Source organism: Tachyglossus aculeatus, chromosome 16 (assembly GCF_015852505.1).
Source record: "Tachyglossus aculeatus isolate mTacAcu1 chromosome 16, mTacAcu1.pri, whole genome shotgun sequence".
NCBI lineage: Eukaryota > Metazoa > Chordata > Mammalia > Monotremata > Tachyglossidae > Tachyglossus > Tachyglossus aculeatus.
In genome coordinates, this window is record NC_052081.1 from 1,440,146 (window position 1) to 1,450,952 (window position 10,807).

General features: G+C 52.7%; 1 non-coding gene across 1 annotated transcript; it reads left to right on the forward strand.

Annotated features, from left to right (window-relative positions):
* Window positions 1-705: 705 nt before the first annotated feature.
* On the forward strand, window positions 706-843 carry LOC119938868. Its single transcript, XR_005454564.1, has one exon. It is a non-coding gene; the product is annotated as a small nucleolar RNA SNORA7 (small nucleolar RNA).
* Window positions 844-10,807: the final 9,964 nt, after the last annotated feature.

The following is a 10,807-nucleotide window of genomic DNA, read 5'->3' on the forward strand; positions in this document are numbered from 1 at the left end:
TGAGGCACAGAGAAGTTAAGTGACTTACCCATGATCACACAGCGGACAAGTGGTAGAGCTGGGATGAGAATCCAGGTCCTTCTGACTCCCAGATCCATAATAATAATAATAATAATAATGACGGTATTTGTTAAGCACTTACTATGTACAAGCACTGTTCTAAGCGCTGGGGAGTTTACAAGGTGATCAGGTTGTCCCACGGGGGGCTCACAGTTTTAATCCCCATTTTACAGATGAGGTAACTGAGGCCCAGAGAAGTTAAGTGACTTGCCCAAGGTCACACAGCTGACAGGGATTTGAACCCATGACCTCTGACTCCAAAGCCCGGGCTCTACCCACTAGGCTATTCTGCTTCCCTTTGATCCTGCCTCCTTGTTTATGTCCTGCCTCTGACCTGGAACTCCTTCCCACTTCATATCCCACAAACACTCATTCTCCCCACTTTCAAAGCCTTATTAAAAGGACATCTCCAAGAGGATTTCCCCAACTGAACTCTCACTTCCTCTTCTCCCACTCCCTTTTGCATTACCCTTACACTTGGGTTCGTATCCTTTATTCACTCCGTATATATCCATAACTTATTTATTTATAGTAATGTCTCAGGGAGAGTTCTAGACTGTAAACTTGTTGTGGGTCGGGAGCATGTGTACTAACTCTGTTATATTATACTCTACCAACTCTGTTATACTCTCCCAAGCTCTTATTCCCCTCTCTGGGTCACCCCTGAAGAGTTCCCAGTTCTCCATCAGTCTCGACTACAGGAGGGAGAGTCAGGCAGAGGCCTATCCATTCCACTCCTAGCTTGGGCAGTGGCTAGCGAGTGGAAGGCAGTCTGCTACAAGTCAAAACTCACCTGTGCTGGACAGCAGCGGCATGGAGAGAATCAAGGGTGAAGACTCAAGTTTACTGCACTGAAGGTGGCAATGGTAAACCACTTCCATATTTTTACCAAGAAAACTCTATGGATACACTACCAGAATGACTGCGGATGGAAGTGGGGCGTTCTGGCAGAGATGTGTCCATGGCATCACTGTGGGTCAAAGACGACTCGACGGCATAAGACAAGACAAGTGACTATTACAGTGCTCTGCAAACCGTAAGCCTTCAATAAATACAATTGATTTATTGATTGTGGGCATAGACAGGTTAGGGTGAAACTGGGTTCTGGACCCAGCAAAAGCACTCAAAAATGAAAAACCAGTGAGCAAGGCTGGCAGAGACGCTGAGAGATAGAGAATTGAAGTTGGACGAGGGAAGAGGGGTTCTGTGAGTGGACATACCCCTACTGCTCCCACGCCTGCTTAGAGAAGCAGCATGGCTCAGTGGAAAAGAGCCCGGGCTTTGGAGTCAGAGGTCATGGGCTCAAATCCCGGCTCTGCCAACTGTCAGCTGTGTGACTTTGGGCAAGTCACTTCACTTCCCTGGGCCTCAGTTACCTCATCTGTAAAATGGGGATTAAGACTGTGAGGTCCCCCGTGGGACAGCCTGATCAGCTTGTAACATCCCCAGCGCTTAGAACAGCACTTTGCACATAGTAAGCACTTTATAAATGCCATTATTGTTATTATTATTATACAAAGAAGCTGAGGCAGACCAGGAAGAGTTCTCTTTATCCTTGAAGTGGACGGGGGTGGGGGGTGGGGGGTGGTATCTTCATGATGTTATCTGTCTCCAGTAACCATGCCAACTGTGAACTTTGATCCTCTGTCCTCCCCAGGCTTCAATCTGCAATTCCTTCCCTCCATGGGCTCCCCCAGGGGATTCAAGCTCAGAGCCCACCACCTGACAATTTACCCTAATGAGTTCAGTCAGTGGGTGAGCTTCTGGAAGGCAGGGAGTGTTTCTTGGGCCTTGTTCCTGGTAGCCAGAATTCAGCCCTCAGGGACGGCTCAGTACACCCAAATGATTCATTGGCTGGTTTGTGGCAGGGTGGGCAACTGGGGAGTCCACGAGGGGGGCACAGTTGGAAATTGTGTGCTATTGCCGCCAGGATCAGATCCCAACCCTCCCTAAATGAACCAAAACCAAGAGAACAGGTGCCACGGGGCTGATTTATATCTCCACCCGAGTTGCGTTCACAAATGAGAGGCCCTGCCCCGGATGCCCAGCACCGCCACGGTGGAATCTAAAAGCCAACACAAATGGGGAGGGGGGGAGAGAAGGCGAGGGAGGTTCCTTTGTGACTAGGGGTTGGGGTGGTTGGAGAGCTGCTGGGCACAGATGCACCTCTGAGAAGGTGCCAGAGATGCATCTCCATGGTGACCACAGATGATTTCCTCCTACATTGGAACCTCCATGGTTACCATACAAACACATCATCCTCATTTCCCCCCTGCCCTCCCCCCACCCAATCTCTGGTCCAAGTTCAGGCCAGGAGTGGACATACAGAGAGAGACCTGCCACTGCAGACAGAGGGGACTCGGGGGTCTGGGAGAGAGCCCATGGGAGGAGCCCTCCCACTTCTGGCCACCTCCGGCCACCTCTGACCACCTCCGGCCACTTCTGGCCACCTCCACTGGCACCTAACTGACTCCAGGTGGTACCCAGCAGGTTTGAACCTAGAAACACTTGGTAGATTCTCAGACAGCAGCTTCTCCATTCTCTCCAACCTCAGTCCTGTCCCAATCGGACTCTGTGAGAGGGATCTGGGCACTCTGAGTTTCTCCACTCTTGGGAGGTGAAGGTGGCCTGCCCCACCACCCCTTCCTTGGCCCCCAGATCTGAGCCTTCCCAGGGTCCCATTCCTGGGGGTCAGGGGCGTTACCCATCCCCTGTGGCCTGGACAGACTTCAGGGTGCTGGAGAGATGTCCAGAGACCTCAGCTCTCCTGGAGGATGAATCAGACATGGGTCGGTCCAGGGAGGGTCCCAAGGGTCTCAGACTCAGGTGGTCCCCCAAACGAATACTTTTCAGTGTATTCGACCCCAGGAGTGTGATGCCAACCAAACTTCCTGGGAATGTGGCATGAAGGATCCCATCTCAGGGAGACACCACTGATGCTTCCACCCCCTGTTCTCCCTGGGCACCGTTATTCCTCTCACCCTGGACACTGTTGGGCTGGCCTTGAGTACCCTTAGGTTGTTTCACCCTCGGCTGGAAGACTCCTGGTCCTGGGCCCACTTCCACCCCATCTGCGGACTAGCTGGTGGTCTCTGGGAAGAACTGACCTGAGGGGGGCTTTCCTGGGGCGTTTGACCTGGGCTTCTGGGGTTAGGGGGCAAGGTTATGACCTCTCCCTTTTGGGCCGGGGGGGGGCCTGTTGGATGCGGGGCCGGGGCAGGGGGTGGCTGGTAGTTTGGGAGCAATTCTCAGGGGTAGGGGGCAGCTTCCTTGGCTGGCGATGGGGTGGGGGGTGGGCCTGGGGGTGGTTGTTGGGGGGTTGGGGGAGCTTCCTTTCCACGGGGGATTTTTGAGTCGCCATCTCCATCTTCTTGCCTGCAACAATGGAACTGGTTAGTCCTGGGGTCCATGCCCACCCGCCCCCAACCAACCCACTGGGGGATGTAGATCTGAGCTCTGTCCCAAGCCGGAACCACCCAGGTGTAGGCGAAGTGACTGGTGCCACTAGGACTCATGCTCGGGGTGTGTTCTGGCACGCCTCAGCCCTCCCAATCATCAGTTGTTCAAATGTATTTATTGAGTGCTTACTGTGTGCAAAGCACTGTACAAATCGCTTGAGGTGATTGACCAGAGGGATGGGGTGGGCTGGCCACAGTAGCAGAGAAAAACTGACCACCCTTTTTCAGCCCCAATATAGGACTCTTGTCCTGCCCGTCTGTCCCCTCCTAGCATGCTCTCTTGCTACAGGAAAGCAGAGCCTGGCTGGCCCCCTGGTCTTACCATTGCTCTGGTCTCTCTGATCCCTCCTTCTCCTCCGCACACAGACCGCAAGGAGGGCCAGGAAGGCCACCAGAATGATTCCTGCTCCACAGGCACTCAGGATTAAGAAGATGTCCACCTTGACTTCTGAGTCTGGGGGAAGATGGAAAGGAGGAGCGGAGCTGAGGAATGCCCAGGTGTCCACTGCCCTCCCCTCACTGGCCAGAAATCGGGGTTCACCGGGACAGGCTTAGAAGACACCCCGTTTCCAGCCTCGACTCCAATGGGATGGAAGGGAGAATGGCCGTGAGTCCTTCTGATCCAAATATTTCCAGTTGGGCTGAAACCATTGTTTTGAGCCTGGGCAGAGAGGGCATTTTTTTTTTTTTTAGCTGGGAGCATGCTTTCTCTCAACCACTGTCTGGCTCACGATTCAGTCTGATTGACAGATGCCACTTGGGAGTGTCAAGAGCTCTGCCTTGCTCCCGTGACCCCACTGCCAGATAATCCAGACTCTGCAGTTGGCCTTGAGCTCCACGATACGGCAGCGGGGTAGGAGGATAAGGCTGGGGGCAGGATTTCCTAACTGTCAGCCAAGCAGAGGGGCAGATACTAGACTCCCCGGGACGGGGGTCTATGGGTGTGAGGGAGCAGAGCCCTGAGACCCCATAAACATTCCTCCTCTGGTCCAGGTCTTCCCCCAGTCTCTAGACTGGTCACTCCTTGTGGGCAGGGAACACATCTGTTCATTGTTATATTTTACTCTCCCAAGCGCTTAGTACAGCACTCTGTGCACAATAAGTGCTCAATAAATATGATTGACTGACCAGAGTCCTTTGAGTGTGAAGTTTGGAGAGGGAACTCCAAGGTGTGGCCAGGAGCAAAAATGGAGTCCATTTTTCCACTGTTTTTTTTTCTTTTCTTTTAATTTACATATTTTTTAAGCACTTACTATGTGCCAGGTACTGTACTAAGCACTGGGGTAGATACAAGCTAATCAGGTTGGACACAGTCCCTGTCCCACTGGGGCTTACAGTTTGAAACCCCATTTTACAGATGAGGGAACTGAGACACAGAGGAGGTGAAATGACTTATCCAGGGTCACTCAGCAGACAAGTTGTTGGGCTGGGATTAGAACCCAGGGCCTTCTGACTCTCAGGCCTGGGCTCTATCCACTAGGCCACACTGCTTCTCAACTGCTTCCCCCTGAGCATCTGGAGAAAAATGCCTCCTTGTGTTGTGGGAAAAAGCATCATCTTCCTGTGCCGCACAAGGATAAGGGCTCCCTCCTCTCCACAATCCTTCCCTCCACCCGACTTTTGGGATCTGCCCCTCCACCCCGAACTGGTGTCGGGGGGATCCAGGCGTTCTCCCAGGGGGGAGAGGAAGAGGCCATGGGCCTGACCCGACGGGCTCACCCACCTGAGCAAAAGGAGATCAGGGTCTGGGAACTGCTGACATTGTTCCAGGCGTAACAGGTTACGTTCAGGGAGCCAAACTCCAAGGTATCAATCAGAAGGGACGTGCTCTGGACGGGGCCCGCGACCACCTTGTTATTCACCCATATTTTCAGCCAGGGAGCCCAGCCGGCGGTCACATGGCAGATCAGGTTCCGTGTGGTGCAGTTCATCGTGATATTTGGCTTGGAGACAGGCTCTGGTGGAGGAGGAGAGGCGGCCCCGGCCCACGCTGTCTTTCTGGATTTGCCCAGCACCCCCAGCCCAAGGGATGACCTACCCGCCCCTAAGCCTGGACCCCGAAAGACACCCCTCAGTCCATCTCAGGGCGGTGGTCCAAGAGACCCACACTCCGCTGCCCCAGGAATCTGGGCACCAGACTGGATGGGTCCACGGACAGACACCGAACCCCCCACCCCTCAGGCCCCTTTGGCTGATTCTGGACAACTCGGGCAGAAATGACTTTCCTCTGTCAGGCCAATAGAACTCCACCTGTCTGCCTGCCCATGCCCAGAGCCTTCCAGAGGGAGGAGAGGCCTCCCGGCCCCCGCCCCCACTTCCAGTCCACTCTCCATGCCATTGCATGGGTCATCTTCCTGCAGTCATCAGCACAAACATCTCTCCTCCAAACCTTCCCATGCCTTCCCATCCTGCGAATGCTTCTCCCTCTTGGCTGCAAGGCTGAATCCCAGTCCTCCCCATCGTACACCTCGGTTCTCTTCACCCGCTACCCCGCAGCTCACACCCTTCCTCCCAAGCTCCCCTTCTAACTGTACCTCACTCTCGACCCTCCCGTCCTCTCATCCCTCACTCATGTTGTTCTCCCCACCTGGAACTCCTTCCCCCAACCCAAATCCTCCTGACCACAGCTTGCCCCATCTCAGATCCTCCTAAAATCCCAAGAGAAAAGGAAATTGCGTGGGACACAATCCCTTTTCCCCCAAGGGGACTCATGAGGTATGGAGAGCAGATGTCTTAGCCCCATTTTTCAGATAAGGAAACTGAGGTCCAGAGCTTGCCCTTGGTCATTTAACAAACCAGTGGCAGAGCTGGAGAAAGAACGTGGATCTCATGGGCTTTTCACTAGCCACCAGTGTCCCCCAATCTACTGTCTCAGCTGCCCCAACAAGTCGAGTATTAACATTATTATCCTAGTTTACTGATTCTTGATCATCGACTTCAAGGGACTCCCATTGGCTATCGTCCTCTACTTAACCACTCTCCCTTCCACTCTGCCTGAGATCACACTCTTTGACGATGATGATGATGATAATAATAATAATAATTGTGACACTTAAGTGCCTTGAATCACGATTGTACCAAGCACTGGAGTAGATTCAAGATAATCAAGTCCCACAAGGGACTTACAGTCTAAGGAGGAAGGAGAACAGGTACTGAATCCCCATTTTACAGATGAGGGAACTGAGGACTAGAGAAGTTAAGTGACTTGCCCAAGGTCACAGAGCAGAGCCAGGATTAGGGCCCCAGTCCTCCGACTCTCAGGCCCCTGCTCTTTCCTCTAGGCCACACTTCCTTTCCGGCCAACTTTCTCACTGCGCCTCCTTGTCTTTTCTTTCACCATAGACCCCTTGCACCCACCCTCTCCTGTCCTCCCTCCTATCTGGAAATCCCTCCCGGTTTAAATCATAACAGGCCACAGCTCTCCCTGTCTCTGAAACCCTTCTGAGATCACATCTCCAACCAAAAGATCTTCCCTGATTAACTTTTCTCCACTCCACCTTGTACCTCTCCAACTGCCACTTTGACACTTTTTTTTAATGGTATTTGTTAAGCGCTTACTATGGGCCAGGCACTGTACTAAATGCTGGAGTAGATACAAGTTAATCAGGTTGGACACAGCCCCTGGCCCACATAGGGCTCATAGTCTTTACACACTGCTGCAGTCATACCCTCCATAGCACTTTGGAACATACATAAAACCCCTTTTCCTTCTTGCTTCTGCCTGTAATTTATTTTAGAGCCAGTCTCCTGGGCTTGACTGCTCCATGAGGGCAGGGATCATGTTGACTCAGTCCATTGTACTCTCTAGGGGCGCTTAGTACAGTGCTCTATACAAAGTTTGGGCCATCCCCCTCCCTCAAATCACTAATCTGTGGAGAGGGGGCAGTTGGTGACTCCCTTTCTCTCTCTCTCCCAGCCAAGAACAAAGACGCACAGAGGTTACAGTCCCTCAAGACTATCAGCTCAATGTATCTATCAACTCTTCTATATCGTACTCTCCCAAGAGCTTAGCAGAGTGCTCTGTACACAGCGCTCAATAAAAACTGTAAAATGATTGATTGAAAAGGGAACTCACCCATGGGTTTCAAAATAAAGCTCTGCTCATTCAGGAACCCCCCGGATTTATTAAAGATTCGTGTGGTGAACTTGTGCCCATCCTCCTGGGTGAGGTTTTTCACTTTGAGGGTCCCATTCTGATTCAAAAGGCACCTTATCTTGCACATGCTGAAGTACTGGGGTTTCTGATTTGATTTTGCCTTCGCAATAAGATTTTCATTCTTGTACCAGTGAATGTCCATGTCCTTGGTCAACGAAAATCCCCTGATTTCCAGGGAGAAGTCACGGCCCAACGCTACCAGAACATCCTTCCCTTGGGAGTCAGCATCTGAGAAAGGGAAAAGGGCAGATTTGAGCCAATGGGGGCAATGGGAAGTGGGACGGGTGTAGACCCCGGCAGAGACCAGTTGGAAGCAGCTGGGGAAGAAGATGAAACTCCCAGGGGTTGGTAGAGAGGAAACCGTCGGAGAACCCAGGGGAACTTACCCTTGACAGGGAGAAGTGCAACCACCAGGGAGAAGGCAAAAACGCTGCTTCTCCAGCTCATGTTCAAGCCGAGTGGGGGCCGGGCCCTGACTCCTGGCTCCAACAACCACCCCCATGGGTCCCGCCCCCACCCCCACCCCCCACCTCCAGGTCCCGCCTCCCCCTCCCCCTTCCCCCCTCTCTCTGCCCCTTCCCCTGCTCTGGGGCTGGATGGTTAACCCTGGCCGGCGTGGGGGGGCTGGGAGTCTGACCCGGGGGGCAGTGTGTAAACAGGACAGGGAGGGCTGGAAGGGCAGAGGAGGGCAGAGGGGAGCTGTGCCACCTTAGCCCATCCTCCTGCACAATGCCTTTGAGGAGTGGGCCTGCCTCCGGCCCGATGGGGCAGGTTCTGAGCTCTGATGCTCTGGGCAGCACAGGGGCATGTGTGGGTGGGGGTGGGAGTGGGGGTGCAGTGCCCCCCAACCCCTTTCCTCCCTCCCTATTTCCCCACCCTCCCTCCCCTTTCTCTCCCTCTCTCCTCTGTCCACTGCCTCCTCCCCTTTTCCCCTCCCATCCTTTCCCTCCTCTCCTCCTCCTCCCTCCCCTCCCTCTCCCTAATTCCCTGTCCCCTTCCCTCCCCTTCCTCTCTTCCTTCTTCCCATCCCCACTCCCTCCCCGTCCTCTCTCTCTCCCTTCTCCCACTCTTTTCCCCCTCTTCCCCTGCCCTCCCCTTTCCACTCCTCCCCCCCACCCACCCAGAAGAAGTGTGGTGACTAGGAAATCCGGTTATTGTCTAGCTCTACCTTCATCTCCCTGCCCTCCCTCTGCGGTTTCCGTTCCTGCCACTCTGCCAGGAGGGAGGGAGAGAGGATGGAGAGGCGGATGGACGGACGAATAGAGGGACATATGGGGGGATGGATGGATGGACATCTGGAGGGTTAGATGGATGGACAGACAGATGGAAGGATGGATGGAGGGATGGATGGAGGTTGGTAGCCCCGTGGGGAAGAGGGGCAGATTCCTCCAGGGACCTCAGCTCAGCCACAGGCTGGTGGGGGATTTGGCCACCGTTACACCTAATTCTTCCCTATTCCATTTTTCCCCTAAAAGAACCAAGGCTGCCCTGGCCTGGAACGGGGCACCCATGGGCTGAGAGGCAGACAAACCCCAGGTGATTGCTGAAGGAAACAGGACAGGGAGGTTTCTTCCCCTCCAATGGCTTCCCCCTTTTAGACTGTGAGCCCACTGTTGGGTAGGGACTGTCTCTATATGTTGCCAATTTGTACTTCCCAAGCGCTTAGTACAGTGCTCTGCACATAGTAAGCCCTCAATAAATACGATTGATGATGATGATGCTGCTCCTGCTGCCACCTGGACCGGGCTGGACCGAACCCTCAGAGCCTGCTTAGGGCCAGGTCGGTCAAGTAGGTGGACACTTGAGAGAGTAGAGCAAAGCCTTGGAAGAGCACAATGCTGGAAGAAATCAGTTCTGGACCAAAAGAACTCAGGCTGCAGGTTCTAGATCCTGATTCTTATTCCTCTTGCATTTATTATCATTATTAGTAGTAGCAATATTAACAGTACTAAATGACATGTTATTTATTAAACACTTCTATGTGCCAAGAACTGTACTAAGTGCTGGGGTGAATATTTTATAATCATATCAAACACAGCCTCTGCCCAAACAGGTGTTACAATCTAAGTACGAGGGAGAACAGGTACTGAACCCCCAATTTACAGTGAAGAAACTGAGGCCCAGAGAAGTAACTGGCCCAAGGTCACACAGCAGGTAAAGCTGGAATTAGAACCCAGGCCCTCTGACTCCCAGGAGACTCCACCCTTTCTTGCTTACCACCACCCTGGAGAAAGAGAAAGGCACCAATAGCAAGAGGCCTCCACAAAACCTCAGGGAGGCTGCTCTCGCCATTGCTGTGCCTAAATGTAAAAATAATAATAATAATGATAGCACTTATTAAGTGCAAAGCACTGTTCTAAGCGCTAGGGAGGTTACAAGGTGATCAGGTTGTCCCACGGGGGGCTCACAGTCTTCATCCCCAATTTACAGATGAGGTAACTGAGGCCCAGAGAAGTGAAGTGACTTGCCCAAAGTCACCTAGCTGACAAGTGGTGGAGCCAGGATTTGAACCCATGACCTCTGACTCCAAAGCCCGGGCTCTTTCCACTGAGCCCCACTGAGCACACTGTAGGCCTTGGACTCTAAGCCATGAGGAGCCTGAAATTCCGCTCCTCTAACTTTAATGATTTTTGTGTTCATTTTTTTGTGTTTGTCCCTCTCTTTTAGGTAGCTTTATTGGTTTATGGTTCCCTCACTCCTGATGTGTCTGTCTGCAGCCCCTTCTGTCCAACTTATATTCATAGATTAATAGAGGCATAGATTAATTAGACCGTGTCTAATTTCCACTTGTGCATTCTCTCACCAGATTTAGTACAGTGCTCTGCACATAGTAAGTGGTAAATAAAAACTATTACTACGGCTATCACTACTGCTACTACTTTTCACTAGGCCACACTGTTTCGCCTCCACTGCTCCTGCCAAGCAAAACCCTGACACCTTTCCATCAGGTCACCCCCCTGGAGAACTCATCTGAAATGTGATTTTGTGCTCCCGTGAGGTTCACCTGGGTACCCATGGCTGATTTGGGGGCCAGAAAAGGCGGACCCTGCCCTGCCCCGAGGACTGATGTTTGAAAACTCTGATCGATGGGAGATCTAGTCTTTGAGAAACCAAACACCCAAACCTCAACCTT